General features: G+C 39.9%; 1 long non-coding RNA gene across 1 annotated transcript; it reads left to right on the top strand.

Moving 5' to 3' along the window:
- The first annotated feature begins 740 nt into the window (after positions 1-740).
- Positions 741-2,386, top strand: LOC125894116 (uncharacterized). The gene is made up of 3 exons (XR_007450036.1): positions 741-1,281; positions 1,404-1,480; positions 1,898-2,386. It is a non-coding gene; the product is annotated as an uncharacterized LOC125894116 (long non-coding RNA).
- Positions 2,387-17,100: the final 14,714 nt, after the last annotated feature.

The raw sequence follows: 17,100 nt of genomic DNA, 5'->3' as shown, positions 1-17,100 counted from the left end.
AGGGAAGGGATGTGCACCTGAAAGAGGAACCGTACAGTGGATACCTGTGGAGATCATTTCATCCAAATCAGAGGAACCTCCAGCTCCCGGGGATGCAAAAGAGCCAAGCTCTGACAGATCAAACTGTTCTGGATGGAAAGGAAGCTCAGCAGTTGTGGATCCGGAAGCTGAGGTCACCTCAGAGCACAGAGAAACTGATGACCCCAAAGTGAGGAGAGCTCTGTTTGGAAAATCTCAGGACACCACCCCTGATGTTTCAAGAGACGAGGATGAGACCTTACCTGTCCAGCTGAGCATGTCGGAGTCTGCCCCAGAACCAAACATCATGGATGAAAGTCTTCCTGTTTTCTCAGACCTGTCATTCAGTGACAGCAGCAAGGATGAAGGATGCTTTGTCAACAAACCTTGTGAGGACGTGTCAGTGGACAGAATCAATGAAGGGACAGCAGCTGGGACGTCTGGAAGAAGAACCTCTCCAGCCATCATGGGAGAGAGTGAGAGTGACAGTGTTCCCAGACGTTCCCAGAGGCATAGAGAACAGCCTGAACGACTGCAGTATGGTCAGTTGGGAAATCCCTTGCTGCCTATAGTCCAGTCACTCTTCCAAGGCCTCAACCTTGCCTTTGCCGATGCCCTCCAGAACCATGGCTATGCAGATACTCCCCAAATAACCCCAAGGCCACTTCATAGTCATATGGGTGTAATGGGACATACACACTTTTAGGAGGGGAGGGTGTAACCCAGGTTACCAGGCCTTATTAACAGTCCAGTCCACCAGTTAATTAATTAGACCAATGAATTAATAAATTCATTTTTTTTTTCATGTGACAGATAAATGGCAATCTTGCATAAAATGAAAAAATAGGATTTATGGTTAAAAATCGTAAATATGTTAATAAATAGATTAAAAAGATCAACACACACAAGTTCATTTATCTGTTTTAAAAGGAGTATTTTATTTCATTTCAAGCGTGGCGAAAGTGCCTTTCTCAAAGTGTAAAGGATTCAGGTGACATGAGGAGTTCACGTGATAGTGTAACCAATCAGACGCCACCAGGGCGTACATGCGTGCTTCCGTTTTTTCTCTCTGCCTCTGCCGGATCGTCTCCGAGGCAGCGGTGTGCTAGCCTCCTCCTGCAGACTATGCCGATTTTTTAGTCTGAGAGAGCCAGATATTCCAAGTCTGTCACTTTTATCGTCAGAGCAGAGAGCGGAGCCTTTCCCTTTTTGCCATGTGTAGATGAGCGGACCGTGTGTTTTGCAACAGAAGCGGAGGAGAACGTGAGTTGTATTGATTAGCATTCGGCACTAACTCGACGCTAGCTCCAGTCATTAGCCACATCCATTGCTAAATTGTAAAGGTTACGCGCTACTGAACTCCCGTGTCCCTGTCTCTTAAAAAGCGGAATCCTGGACTGATGAGAGCCGTGTATTGTGCCCTGTGCCCGGAGTGTGTGTGTATGTGAACCGTGAGCCTCTGGTGAGTAACTTTTACTTTAGTTGGTCTGATAAATGGAGTGAAATGTGCTGCTTCTGTTGATGTTAATATGGATCAATGAGGCATTATTTTCATGAATGTGGTGGTTAAAAAACAAACAAAAAAAAGTTACGGTGTTTTGTTTACATTTACCCTGCTCTGTGTGTTGTTTTTTTTTTTTTTTAGTGTGAGCAGCAGTAGAAAAAAAAGAGGGAAAGAAATGTTCAGCCATTTTGCCTCATGTTAATACTGAGAAATGTATTCAGTTCATTGAATTAACAGTAAAAAGTGGTTAAAATATTTATTAAGAAGCTGTGTTACAAAGTATATGCATAAAAATGTGTGTTTGTATTTATTTAAATTTGAAAGTATATTTTATTTGTGTGAACAATACAGTAACCCCGTTTTTGGCCTTTATAGGCTGGGTCTTTTTTTTTCCTTTCCCTTGTATGGATTCCTGTGTTGATCTGCGAGACATCTTCTTCTACTGGGGATTCTTCCTGTGTCTGTAAAGGTAGAACGGGACCTCAGTGGTCGTGGCGAGCCAACCCAAAAGACAGAGACTGGGATTTATACAGAGACTGTGATTTGTTTAAAAAAGGCTGATTTATTGAGAACTGTGGTTGATGTCTCATGTCTGAAGAGCTGAAAAGTTAAAATTGGTTTTTTTTATTTATTTTTCTACAACTTCATTTTCATTCAATACAATACAACACACTTAAAAAACTTACCTTTGATGTGTGTGGGGTTCTTTACTCAGTCACTCAATGCATTTTGCTAATGCACCCTTTCTCCTGTAGCGACCTAAACTTCTGACTACTGGTCCACAAGGTAATTGATGCACTGATGAAATAAATATCTGTATCTCCCAGTCTTTTACCATTAGCAGTTAGAGCTGAGGCAGGTTACATTTAGCACACACAAACACGCACAGGTTAATGCAGTCACACAGTTCCCTTTACAGTGAAGGTTTAATTGTCATCTAATAACACTCAAATAAACAATAAACAACAATCTGCTCTGACGCAGCAGTACGATACGTAGACAGGCAGCCTCAGTTCCTAACACAGCCAGACAGCACCTTTCACGGCGGGATGATATGCTGCTGGATGGCACCAGGTTGAAAGTTGACGGTAACAAAATAATACAAGCAGTTGGAAATTCCTTATTGGGCGGGTGGAGGAGGTGGTGGATGGCTCCAGTAAACTCCAGACTTTCATCCAGGAGCACGGTGTTCACTTCCAGTATGAATGTAAAGCCAAGCCATGATGTTTTTTTCTAAGCCTAACAATGTGCTTTTTTTGATGTCCCAGCATTGGTAGCAGGCGTCCTGGAACATCAGCAGCAGACACAGAATGATACCTAGAGCATAATATGAAGATGTGAAAGGCCACTTACAGAGAAGAAGCATGTGACAACACGAGATGAGAACATTTTGGAATAAACTGCAGATGCAAACTGTCTGTGAGCACATTCAAACAGAGTGCATGAAAGCAAAGTCACTGAATGCAAATTTACTAATGGCTTTGGAGTTCAGGTGCATTTCATCAGATCCGAATTAATTCAAGTATTTTATCAGGTTTCACTTTCCATGTTTGAAAATAAGAAGAGAAGGCAGTGACAGTTTTTTTAACAGCCTAATTAATGTTCACAACTTGATTTTAAGGTACTTTCTCCAAATATTGGAGGTCCCATACTTAGTTAATAAGCTTAAAATGCTGATGTGATATTTGTGAAAGTCAGACTAGGAGACCCTACTAAATCCGATGTAAGCAGCAGGAGTCTCCAGAGATTTCAACCACATTTTTGATCTTCTGCATAGACAGATTTGTTGTCGTGGAAGAGCTCAGTTGTAAGACCACAAGATGCAGATGAAAGCTCCAGAAAGTTAGTAATTAGACTTTGGGTTATCTTGTCCAACAATACCTGTTAGGTTTAAAACAATCCAAACACCACAATAAATGTTGGAATTGTACGTTTCTGCAAACCATGGATACATTAAATGTAAATATTATGTAGTTATGTGTCTGTGGTTTGCAGAAAGGCACAATGTCAACATTTTCTGCTGGTCTGGGTGAACTACAAAAACAAGCTGTGCCCTTGTGGTTGTACAGTGGTGTTCTAGAGTGAAGGTCTTCTCAACCAGATGGACTTTTATGGAGAAAGTTCAGTTATAAAGACCACAAGATGCAGCCAAAAGCACCAGAAAAAAAGCTTGTAATTAGACTTTATTATTTTTTGTCCAACAGTGCTTCCAGGGATGAGAATGACATACCCTCCAGCACTGGTTGCAAACCAGACTGAAATTATGACTGAGAGTTGGGTCCAGAATGGGCACAGTAATCATTTTGTCTCATCTATGATTGTTGGGTTGTTCTAGGGATAAAAGAACTGGATTACTATACCCGAAATAATCAATTTTTACATTTAGATTAAACAAGGGATAGGTCCAAATTAGATCTGAAAAGGTCATATTCCATGATTTTCGTCTTGGTTCAGATCTTTGATAAGATATATCTAATCTGTGACGCATGTACAGGGAAAGAGAAATCACTTTGTGTTGTAGGCATGGAAGTAGGCAGTAAAAATGAAAGTTATAAAAAAATCTGATAAGGTGATACGTAATCTTAACATCTATAGTACACTGAATCTAGCATTCTACCATCGGCAGACGTTTGAAAATGCCATGCATGTGGCACCGCAAGTGCTTTACTGTCATGCTTTGTACTTAGGCAGCAGTTTCATCAGAGTACAACTGCTGGAGTTTAACGCTAGGTTAGCCTTCTGTTTATCTCCACAAGCTCAGTAAACATTGCCTATTCAAAGATGGTTCCCTTGAGAAAGATGCACCACTGCAAAGAGCAATAGAGAGAAGACATTAATGACAAACAATGGAGGAGAGAGTGGTGCATCTTCCCACGGGGGACATCACGTACACCAGCAGGCAGATATCCCTAAAGGAGAAAATATTCCTAAGGAGTGGAGACATGACTGATTTTCTACCTCTGAGCAAAAAAATAAAGCAGAATCAAATTTCTTTCGGATGGGCTAGTTTATCTGGAAACTCTGTTGGTGCTGAGTAGAGTTTCAGTGATGGGATGGTGTTCAAAGGAGGTTGCCAAATAATGCTGCTACCTCATAAATTTTTTCTCGAAGTCATGTTTTTTTCTTTGTGAAAACACCAAAGGACAACACAAGAAGAGTGGACTTTGAGCAACAACGACCCAAATTAGCAGTCTAGCTAATGTCTCCTTCTTATCTACAAATAAAAACATATTGTGTACTGCATTTTGGATTTTGGACAGCCTGCCCAGTCAATGGCTTCGAGAGAAATTTCGTATTTTTGATTCTAAAGACCTTTCCCACTTTAAACCTAACTCAGGAGGCTTGACATGAAGTGTCAAGATGGTACACATAACTAAAGTCTGCAGTGGCCCAGTTAACAGTGCTAACATTTGGATTCAGCAGGACAAGGTGGTCCAGTTATGGAGCATGTGACACATACCAACTGCTACAGAGCAAAAGATGAGGACAGAAAAGCAGAGCACAAAAGTTCTGGAAATGCTGTGGAGCTAGCTATGAAGACCACATCTAGAATGCATTATAAGGACATTCAAAGTGAATAATTATGGATTTACAATGCTCTATGACTTAACTCATAAACACACATAATGCTTACTGAAGCATTATATCAACAGTCAAAAAACATTATAGATGTGATTTATAATGAATTATAAGTGTCTTATGGATGTTCTTTAAACTAGAGGTTGACTGATGGGGCTTATGATGCATTATGAATACCTGTACTCACCTATACACACCTCAACAATCAGCTGTAGTCAGGACTCATAGTGTGTTATAACAGTCCATGCAGTATCATCAGTTATCACTGTATGTGTTAAAGAAGCAACAGACAACATTTTCTCCTATATATATATTATTATGAAAATAATGTGGGTTGCACAGGGTAGTAGCCACAATAAAATCAGACTATCAGCGTTTACATAGGTTACTTAGTGGCTTTGCAGTCTTTGCAATAAGCTTCTGCCACCGGGATGATTTTTCGCGGAAAAATCTGCTTTACGGCAGGAAACCCATCATGTATTGCAAAATTGGTCAGTCAGCCAATCAGGGACTGGAGCTGGTCCTTATGAGGAGCTGGGCATGAGATAGTTGAGTCAGGAGCACAATGGTAGACGGACGAAGTTTGGAGACAGCTCCTCTGTCTGAGGAGGCAAAGAAGAGCAAAAAGGAGAGTGATAAAAGAAGAGGAAAAACGAGTAAACCTCAGTCAGGCGTTCAGGAGATGGAGGGAACTCCGTGACCAAAGAGGCTTCAAAACTGATGTCTAGCTAGCTTTCTTTCTAATGGATCAGTAACACGACTAAATGTTAGCTAGACCAGAGAGGACTGTACTGTACTGGCTGCTAGTTCATTCCTAGCTGGCCAGCATCGCAAATCGCCACAACCAGGGACCGGGTAGCAAGTGTTGGTCGGTTGACATCCTCGTTGCCATTCTACGGCAGCCCTCGGACAGTGATACCCCCCCACCGCTGCCGCAGCTACTGGGCACCCAGCCTCTCCGACCGGGAGAAGTGGAGTAAAATCCTCTCCTCCGCTCCCATTTGTCTGGTGAACGCCTCTCCTCTGTCAATACACTCTGCCAGCAGTTTAATAATAATAATAATAATAATTTGAATCTTTTAGTAGTAAGCCATGTTCTAAGCGGGATAATGTATAGTGAGCCGGTGACTGTTGAAAAATAACTCCGCTGTGCGTCAGGGTTCCATTCCTCTGTCGGGAGTTATTTTTCAACAGTCACCAGCTCACTATGCATTATCCCTTACGTGTCTACTGTTGTTTGAACTGATACTGTATATAGGCCTATTGGTATCATTTACTGTGAGTTGTTTACTGGTACTGTGCATTCTGGTATAATTATTTGCATTACTATTTGTTTTTTTCTTCAGATAAATCTGATAATTGTTGCTCGGTCTATTTACTCATTTATTTAGTATAGTATCCACACACCTTCTCATTCTGCATATACATAGAGGTATACTGGTGGCTTTATAGCCTACATTTTATTGATTATCTCTGATCCCCACGGTCAATTTGGTCTTTGTGACAGTGCGAGTAACACCGCTGATGCTAGGTGGCGCCAAGCTAAAAAAACCCAAATCCTATCTGTTGCCTCTTTAAGTAAAGTGAAGTAATGGCGACTGCCATTATGATGCTGCTGTGTTGTTTCTCTTGGACTATGGAAAAGGAGCAGAAAGTGAAGATGCGGAGTGACAGGAGTGCCTCTTTGACATGTCCGCACATTTGTGCTACAAAAGATTTGCTGCAGCCCTCGAAATCCCCTGTAAGTATGCAGCATGCTATAGATAGCTAGCTAACCACTGTAGGGGCTACTTGCAAGCTAACGCTAGGTACTGGAATGTTTGCTATTAACCTACGAGCTGACTGTATGTTACAACTAAAGATTATTAGCTTCAAAAATCACATCATATGACCACTTATATGAGGGAAGCTAGAAATCGTTAGCTGAAATATACAGTTTGCTTGTTGGCTAATAGCAAAAATTCAGTCGCTACCATTAACTTACAAGTAACCCTGTTTGGGATGTGGACAGTGGTTAGCTAGCTGGCTAGCTATAGCATGTAGCATACATCCTGGGGATTTCAAGGGCTGCAACAATTTCCATTTACTTTTTTTTTTTTTAAGCTAACAATCTTGCAAATAGTGACTCTGCAAAATCCTCAGTCTTTGCAAAATATTATTCTGTGACTAAAAACTCTGACTCATGACAAATTGTCTTTAGATGTGAGAGGTATTTTCAAAGTCTCTTTCAAAGATTCTAGTGTACGGTTAGACATTAATCACTTATGATGCTTCATAGATTCTTTTAAATACATGAAAATGCATCACACTTAACACCAACAATGAAATGTTATGATGACCATGCATTATTATAGGTGCATCAATGTGAACTTCACTTTACTTAACACATACAATGATAACTTATGAAGTGCTATAACATACTATAAGTCCTTACTACAGTTGATTGTTGTGGTGTCATCCCATCATTCAACCTCTAATTTATAACTAGTCAAGAACATCCATAAGACGTTTATAATTCATCATAGGTTACATTTATAATGTTTTATGACTGTTGATATAGTGCATCAGGAAGCACTATGTGTGTTTATAAGTGCAGTCATACATCATTATAAATGCATTATAATTCACTAAAGCCCTCATAACACATTGAAGATGAGGTCTTGTCACCAAAGTTTCCAAACTTTTCTTTGTTCATTAATTAGATTAAAGAGAGTAACACAATTTTAAGCAGTCTAAAATGAAGTTTCTGATAATTACAGTCACATGCTGTTGGCCAGTAAGTGGCTCCACTGTAGCAGTTGGGTGCTAAGGGACGGACCTCCACAATAGCTGCTGAGAGGGGAACTGTCACTCACTCACTTTCTACCCACACATTTTGCCATCCACTTGGGGGATTTAAACTAGTCATGTTTAACCAGCGACAAACTTGCTGCTCTAACCTCAATAGGCTACTGGCAGTAAAATGAATTCTGGATTATGTGTGCAGATCCTACAGAGGGAGGAATAACATTGCACCCACTTGGCATTAACCTTTGATAGAGCTTTCTTATGGTGCTGTGGTCTCTCAGTCTGTCAGGGGAACTCAGAATTGTAGGAAGTATACCTGTGTAAAGAGTTATTGCTCACTGTTAAACAATGTACAGCTACAGTGTACCACATACTGATTGTTGTTGTGTTTGGCTTTGAATCATATTGATTTTCAGGCTTATTTCAGTACTGGCTGCAGAGCCAAGGCTTTGTCTTTGTCAGAGGAGATGAAACAATCTTTACTTTCTTTCCACAAAGCAACAAAACTAAAAGTCTAACACATTCTAGCAGCCCATAGAGGCTCCACTGTTCTGTAGAATTGGATTGAACAAACAAAAGATGGACAATTTTGCTATTCTCTGGCCCTTACCAGTAGTGGGGCTGAATGTGCAAAAAGTGCCCTGAGCATGAGAAAGATCCACGGGTCAGTAAAATAAAGAATGTTATCCTCTTACAAACACAAATGTGCTCAGTAAATTCTGTTGCAACCTGCCTATGAACTCATGAAATAGCTTGTTGGCCAAGTTAATATTTTGGTCTGGGAACAGCACAATAGGAAAACAAAAATAAAAAATTCATCTTCTAGGGATCATGAATGTACTCAGATTTGGATATTTTTGGCACTGAAGCAAAATGTTGGCCTTATGGTAGTGACAGAGGAAAGGTCAGGGATCATCAAAAATGTTAAGACTCATCCTTTGAGGACCATGAACATCCACCACAAATTTCATTAACCTCCTGAGACTCAAGCTAATTTCTTATAGTTATTTAAAATTAGTAGGACATAAAAATTATCAAAAAAAAATAAAAATTAATAAAAATAAAATTAAAAACTACGAACAACTAAGAAATGTTTTTGAATAGTTTGTAGTTTTTTGGGTAAAAATGATATGGGGACAATGGTTTTAATTTTAAAAGTCGTGTATAATAAAGTTTAAAACAGTTTATTTCAATGTCATCATTGTGATGAAAAAAAAAGACGCAAAAAGTGCAACATTTGTTCAATGTTTTGTAACTCTGTGGGTCAAGGGTCACCGAACAAGTCTAATACTGTTCAAAGTTGTCGTTGAACATGGCTGTGCAAAAGCAAAATTCAATAATGCAACATGTCTAAAAGCCCTGCAGTTTGTTTGTTTTGTAACTTTGTGTAAATTCTGTCACACTAAATTAGCCTGTTTGAAATGCTACAATGTTACAATCATAAAGTCCCAATGTCCTCAAAGAAGTACTTCCTAATCAATAGCATATTAGCTTGTTACTATTGCTAAAATTGGTCAATTTTGTATGCTAAATTTTTATGCTATATCACGCTACACACTCCCAAGTTCCAACCATAAAATCTGACCAGGTTTTGGACCTTGTCCACTTTTGTGTCAGGATCAGCTGTAGACTTACTTGGCAGAGATGGTTGCCATCTGATTGTTGTTGTGCTTTTGCTACCACTAGATTGCACAAAAACAAGGTGCAGCATACCCAAAATGTAATGTTTTCATATCAGGACATAGCGTCACAGGAGGTTGTTGAGATATTTTGTTCAATGGTATTCAGACAGACTAACCAACTGACACAGCATTCCTTACAGCTTGTCTACACGGGTCATGTACTGAATAGGGGCAGGGATTAAGAATCACTTTGCTACTTCAGATTGTTATAATGCATTCTGTAGTCACAAACTCTGTGGTGAATTCACTGCAAAGCAAGTGCATCACAATTCATACCGCCACAACACGAAGTGTTGGTTTACAAAAGTATTGGACAATAATCATTTTGACCTTATGATGGCGCTAGAAGAATAGTTAAGCGGTCACCACAGTCATTAGGATATATCATCACGATCAACATATCTGTACCAAATTTGGTGCCAGTCCACCCTGTAGATTTTCAGATGTTAGCATTTTTCAACAGGAAGTGAGAACTTTGAACTGCTGTTGGTGCCACAGGAAAAGTAATTAGGATTCATCCTCTCTGCACCATGGATATATGAACCAAATTGCATGGCAATCTATCTAATAGTTGTTGAGATATTTGAGTCTGGATCAAAGTGTGAACCAGCCGACCCGTCCAACATTGCAAAAGTAGTTCTGTTTAAGTCAAAGAAAAAAGACTTCTAACCTAAAAAAACACCTCTTGTCTCAGTTCTGCATTAAAAGTGGGAGACGTTACATGGCCAGAGTAGTTTACTGAAGAATGTGGATGAAATGTGTCTGGTATACACAGTAAGGGCGCACTGTTAGCAAGGCACATCCTACAGCTCTGTTGAAATACACTGTGTATGAAAGTGGTGTGATTGCATCAGGGTCTGATTTTTTTGTGATGTATATTTCATATTTCTGTGGAAATCTACGAATAACTACAGACATTGTCAGGCCAGTTGTTAAGAATAAAAAAAGCAAGAACATTCACTATACAGACACTATTCTGGACAAGAACAATCAAAAAATGGGCTTCAGCAGAACAGTGTGCAATTCAGGTACAGGAAGTGTTGTGTTCCAGTATGGGCTGACTTACTGTTTTTTCCCTAAGTTGCAAAAATGTCTCCTTCTGTTGCTGTTTTTATTGTTTCTGCTCTTATTAAAGCAATATAAAACTGCCATCTGAATGACACACATACAGAAGAACTCTTACTGAAGGTGGTGTAGACAATCACGCAGAGGGAAAGTGAGAACAACAACAGGCAGTTACAACCCAAAACTCTTGTTATGTACTCAGCGTTGTAGATTCAACAATCCAAAGAGTATGTGAGGGTAGAAACTGCCTTTAACAACCCATTCTTCTTTCAGATTATGCTATTTTGTATTACTGCAAAGCAAATGAAGCTCTTTGTGATGAGCAAAGATGCAAGCCTTAAACTCTGAGACATCCCAAGTCGTCATCTCTCTCTATGTATCTGTCACTTCCTCGATCTGTCTCTCTGGCCGCTTTCTCATCTGTGCATTATAGCCCACTGTTGATTAGAGCAGTTGGAGAGTGGCTCTCACTTTCTTCCTCTGACTTTTCCTTTGATACTGCAATCCTTTCGTCATATTATTTCTTCAGAGTGTCTAATTAGGGTATTTGGAATTCATTTTGCTTTGTCAGATGCCCTTTGTCTATGAGAAAGGCAAAAAGAGCAAGAAAAAGTAAGATAATTCACATAGGCAGGGTAAAGCTGTATTCTTTAATCATTAAACCTACTCCTGTTACAACAAAAGTAGAGAACAGTGAACCCACGCAAACTCATTTAACCTTTTTATGTTTGTTGGTGTAAAATGGTGGGTAAAAACCATTGATTTTGAGGTTTGGTATCTCACAGTCTGTGCAAGTTAGACAAAAAAGCAGAACTGATGTTATTGGAAACATGTATGAGTTTCACTCATATTTGAGGATGTTTGGCTAAAAATGAACACTGACTAATGGTCACACTATATTCAGCACTGCATCCATGATTGTGAGCAGCCGAGCCAGTTTAAACATATCCCACCAATGACTGTAGAATGTTCAGTACCTTTGCATCTACTTGTGCTAACATTGATATTAGCATATATGGTATATTTTTGTATGCCAATTATTTGTAAATGTCAGTGCTGTCAAGATAGGTGAAAGGATGGTGCTTTTAGCGTTATTTTTTTTTTCCATAAACAAATACAGTAATTGAAGAAAAGATTGGCAGCTTCTACCAGCCTCTGCTGCATTTTTACATTGTTTGCAGAACAAACAAGAGGACATTGTTCTTTCAAAGGAGGTAAAGCTTTTACAGTTTCTGCTGACATCAAATGCTCCAACTAGTTCTCACATTTGACAAAACAGTCACCTCAAAGTCCCAGAGATCTTAAAACATGATCCTTCTCAGTGGAAATTGTGAAGTATGGAAGTTACGATGTCCTTTTTGTCTTTTTATTCTCATCCTTGTTGGCTATAGTGGTCCAGTCTGTAAGATTTAGGCAGATATATTGGCAGAAATGGAATATAGTATGCATAATTATGTTTTAATTAGCTTGTAAACACATAAAACTAAAAATTGTTCTGTAAAGATAAATGACTGGCCAGCTCACTCAGTGTGAGCCGAAGTGTATCTTGAAAGAAGACAACTTGACACAGTGGCTACGGTTACATGATGGCTTCTCATTCAGAATGAAATCAATCTGAATGAAATCATTCGGAATTAAAGTGTTTCCAGGTAGTTTACATGGGAAATATTAATTCCGAATGAGGGTTTACACAGGAGATCAGTTCAATCGCCTTTATTCAGGTCTGCGCAAGGTTTGGGGCAGGGAAGGTTTCTGATTGGATAGGGGGCGGGGCGGATGTTACGCGTTTACGTTTACCGGAAGAAAACACTGTAGTACTCGCTCCGGATAACAAGATGCTTGACGATGCCGTTCTTAGTGCCTTTTTCGGGCGTGTTTTGCTTATATTCTTGAAGCAGCAGTACAACAACAACCTTGTTCTGCTAATGCTTCATCTGTTGAGCAGGAGAAGGGAGGCAGAAGACCGTGCTGTGGTGAATGGAAACTGGTGACTGCAACGAGTCCGACTGCTCTAGCTCAGCCCGTTGCTATGCAGCCTGTTGCTATGCGCGCTATATACGTCATCGCACGAGAAGGGCAAGGAAACGAGCATGCGCAGAAAGACCGGAATGAACTCAAAGAGGAATGAGTGTATACATGCACACAAAATTCTTTCATTCGGAATGACAAACGGAATAAACCACCCCCTTTAATCGGATTTAATTTTCAATCGGAATGACCATTTTTCAATCGGAATGACCATTTACATAACCACTTTTAATCGGAATGGCCGTTCATTCCGATTAAAAGTGGAATTAAACTGTCCATGTAAACGTACTGAGTGTTCCAGAACGTCAACAACCAATGCACCCAGGGTACCTTGCACGTTGTATGTGGACGTGGAAAGTCCATGACCTAAACGTCGATATGTGACGAGGTCGGCGTGAGAATATGTTGGCTATACAGCTCCTTTAAAATTCATCATGTTATTTCTAACATGTCTTTTGTCTTTAGGGAGCAGGAGGGAAATGTGGTTTGAATTGCCAGGATCATTAACCACCTTGTTTTTATAAGCAACAGCAAAGTGGTCTACCATGTTATGTAGGTTGGCCCCTGCTGCTTGGGATCATGTTACACTTCCATTTCAGCAAGTATCTGGTAGTTTTATAATAAATGTAGAGTGTTACAGATTATCATACCTGGAAGAATATTAGAAACTCTACCAGAGTAGTGGGCTACAGTTAATATGACAATGATATATGGATGTTTAAACATGTGCACATCAACTCAAATGGCCTTGAATGACACAGTCGATATTTGTGTTATGTTCAAATAAATTGGATATCATTTTGTTTGTGGTTCAGGCAATCACAGCTTTTTTGCATCATCTCCCTGTTTAGAGTAAAGCTAATCTACCATGCATCACTAATCAATATTTTACTCAGCATTACATGCTCACTCCCTGTCTTTTTTTGTTTCTCCCCTTTCTGTTGATCTAGACTGCATCTGGAATAATTGGACAAATATTTGGAGATATTTACCGATGTAAACACGATATATGTGCAAGTTCAGATGTAAAAGAGGCGTCACTGTGCTCCACAGCACACACCTACACAGATAGCTGCTGCTTAGGATTTTATAAAACCAGAGAAATACTTTGTTGCAGTGTTTCAGGTCTGTTACCCAAGTACGTGTTTTATGTTTTCAGTTTTAGCTGCATATTCAAAGCATTCAGACATGTCCTGGTCTTTTCAAACACAAGGACAATTCATACTTTGTAGCATTTGAGCATATAAAGGAAACATGTCACTGTTAGCTTAGCTTAGTTTATCTTAGCATAAAGACTGAAATCAAGAGGAAACAGCTAACCTGGCTCTGTCCAGAGTTTAGAAATATGCTTTGCGATGCCTCTAAACCTTGCTTACTGACGCACTGTTACGTACTTCAATTATAACTGTGTTTTAGAGGAAGGTATGTATTGGTGTTATTCATTGAAAAACAACAGTTTTTCTATCCACCTAGGACTGATTTGCACCGTCTGGTTGCCAGATACAGTATACTAAGTTGTTAGCACTGTAGTTTACAGACTTGTGCTAAGCCTTGTGCTAAGTTAGCTCAGGTGTCAGTTGGTCCTTATTGGTTGTTGGTAATTATCTCTATGTAGCTTCACTTAGTCTACAACGACAAACTATCATTTTTACTTTTCTGTTTATGAATAGGTTAAACAAAAGAGACATTTTCATTCGGTAGCTTTAGAGCTCTTGATATTCCTTTTTTTAAACTTTGGACAAACCCAGGGTAGCAGTTTCCCTGCGTCCAGTCTTTAGTTAAGCTAGGCTTACTATGCCTCGACTCCAGCTCTGCACTTGACTTAAGACTGATATTCTCTAATGTTACTCTTAGAAAGGAAGGCAAGAATGAAGGTTTCCCAAAGGGGCAGACCCACTTTGGTTGTAACAGCAGGATGGTTGTAACAGCACCAAGAAGGGATGACCTATGAGTCATGTCATACTCACAGGTTATTGTGTGACCACTTCTTTACTGACCTTGCATGTGACATTGCATAGCTGTGTGAAAAAGTGTGCAGAATTTAAAGACAAAAGACAAATTTTCAGACATGAAGAAAGGTGTTACAACCACTTTTTCTCAGTCTGTCTTGCTCCTTTTCTCAGCATGCTAGGAGAGTTAATGAGAAAAAGTGCTAGGGGTCGGCACATGTACTAAGGTCTGCATCAGATGAGGCGAGGCAGGGAAAGACAGTAGGGTCTGTCGTCAAAGTATCTGCCATGTGACACTGAGCACATATTTAGAACACCTCAGAGAAAGAGAATCGGCACAGTTGCCCTGTGTGGGAGATCACAGCGGTCAAAAGTTCTTCAGTGTGCAGCAATACCTTGACTGGTTACTTGATTTAGGCAGCAGACTTGTATTGGGGACTGATTCCACATAAGATATTAAGCTTTTGCAGGCCCTGACACACCAAGGCAATGATCGGCCATTTGTCAGTGGTGGGCCATTGGTTAGCGTCTGTCACTTAAGTGCAACACACACCGCGGCCGGCACGGCGCTGTGGCCGTTAAGTGCCGCCCCCCAACACACACTAGCAGCGGTGTGTGGCGGCACCGTCAACGTGTATTTCCCACCCCAGCCCACTAGGTGGCTGTACCTACACTAGTTGCCAACGGTTGCCAACTGCTAGTAACGGAAGTAAGAAGAGGAAAAACTTTGAGGCAATAACAACTTGGATTTCACGTGTGAGTTTCTTCTCAAAGTTGTCTTATTAAAAATTTGAAACAACCGGAGTTGATACTACAGCGGCCGAAACGTACATAAAAGGCTTTTCTCCCAGCGCCGCCATGAGCACCAGCTGCGCTGGAAATAGAGCAGTGGGCTGAAGCAGAGCGGCATGGCGCATCGGCCGGTGCCAGTGTGGGTTGGTTCATAGAATATAATGGAGGCGGGCGTTTTGACGCGCGGTGTATGGCAGCAGTGTGTGTTGCACTTTAGTTTTTGTGGTGTGTCCCGCACTATTTGAACTAGCCGGCCGTTGTCTTCTTTTTTTCCAGTCGATTTAGCATGTTGAATCAGCATCAGAGACAGTGAAGCTCATTGGGGAGTAATATCACTGTGATAGGCAGTTCAGCCCAGTGCACAAGCAGAGAGACGGAAGTGATGAATATCCTTTGTTCTTTTAACAAAGAATACTGTTCTTTCGGTTGTGCTATTAATGTGCTAACTGGCTAACTAGCATCTTGAATCTGTCCCGTTGGTCTTTCAGTTTCCCTTTTTGAATGACGATTACAGACTACTGCTTTCTGCTGGCAGTTTATTCCTCTCACGCAGGCGCAGAATGTATGTGCTAGTTGGCCGCTGGTTGTAGTCCTTGCAGTTTATTCAGTGTAACGGACATGAGGTGATACAACAGTTGTCACCACTATTTCTTTGATTCAGGTTTGGTGTGTCTGGGCCTTAACAGTACAGGTTAGCAAGTTAGAGTTTAGTAGGAATTCGGCGGGTTAATTTATTTGACGCCATCTGGCAAACTTTTATTCAATATCTGAAGAACACAACATTGTGATGCCCCTTGCACATTCTTGCTAGCAATTTAATGTAGGATTCTTCAATTTTGTTTTGGGTGTCTAGGCAGGGTAGGTTTGGGGCTTTATCTTTTTTTTTTTCTCACTGGTGTTTTTTATTTATTATTTTTATTAATTCTAAAAGAGAACGGTGTCTCTATCAGTTTTGCAAACAATTATCTTCGTATTGCATTTTAGTATTTACCAAAAATTTCTCTATCTATATGTAGTTACTTATGATCTGTGCAACCTGACACCACTCTCAATAAAATGTTTTAATGGGGAATTGGCTATTAATATATGCATCATTTTTTTACGTGTATTTTTTTTTTTAATTACGTAATTTTTAATTATTTACTCATATTGTTACATAGTGCCTTCGTTGGTGAGGCAGGTTGTAACAACATAACTTCTTGTATTTGACAGTCAATTACTATAATGAATTCTGTCATATCATTGGAAAAGTTGGAAACATTGCTAATTAAAGCAAAAAAAAAAAAAAAAAGAGGGGGCATGAAATTCAACAAGTTATAGGCGCTGAAACAAAAAAACAAAAAATGTTACAACCATCTCCACCACATTATTCAAGTTTTTTTTCTAAACTAAAGGACAAAGGAGAGATTGGAGATTTTTTTCAGCTTTATTGAATCCTGGCCATCAAAAAGTGGCAAAACTGAAGATGTTCTTAACTGTATTTTTATTTCAATATTTTTTACATCCATTGCCATCCTCAGCATTTCTTTTGCTGAACCTTCTATTTGTGGTCTGTATGCAACAGAGGTAATTGTGTGCGTGTGTCTGTGTGTGCGTGTGTCTGTCTGTGCCCGGTGAGAGTTTTTGCCTGTCAGTCTTGCCCGGGGTTCCTCTTAGGACAAATAGCAGTTTTCACACCATTAACTCTCTACCCAAG

Source organism: Epinephelus fuscoguttatus, linkage group LG9, assembly GCF_011397635.1.
Source record: "Epinephelus fuscoguttatus linkage group LG9, E.fuscoguttatus.final_Chr_v1".
In the NCBI taxonomy this organism is placed as follows: Eukaryota; Metazoa; Chordata; class Actinopteri; order Perciformes; family Serranidae; genus Epinephelus; species Epinephelus fuscoguttatus.
The sequence above is the reverse complement of the archived record's forward strand: the minus strand, read 5'-3'. Positions and strand labels throughout refer to the sequence as shown.